Below are 243 nucleotides of genomic sequence, written 5' to 3'. Positions count from 1 at the left end.
CAGTTGTAGAAAAAACATATGAGACACGACTGACTAATCTGCCAGACGACGTCATTGTAAATTTTCTGTTCATTACATGCAATGTCTGTAGTACTCAAACATGGTAAACATCTGCACTGCTTGGGAATTAAAATAACAGCCTATCTTTTATGGACTTCAAGGCAAATCAATACAAGATCTCTATCCTTGCCAAATTCGCCAGCTCCAAAACAATAATGGAAAATAAAAGACGCCACTAATAAA

The sequence above is a fragment of the Penaeus monodon genome, chromosome 32, assembly GCF_015228065.2.
Source record: "Penaeus monodon isolate SGIC_2016 chromosome 32, NSTDA_Pmon_1, whole genome shotgun sequence".
NCBI lineage: Eukaryota > Metazoa > Arthropoda > Malacostraca > Decapoda > Penaeidae > Penaeus > Penaeus monodon.
Note: the sequence above shows the minus strand (reverse complement) of the source record.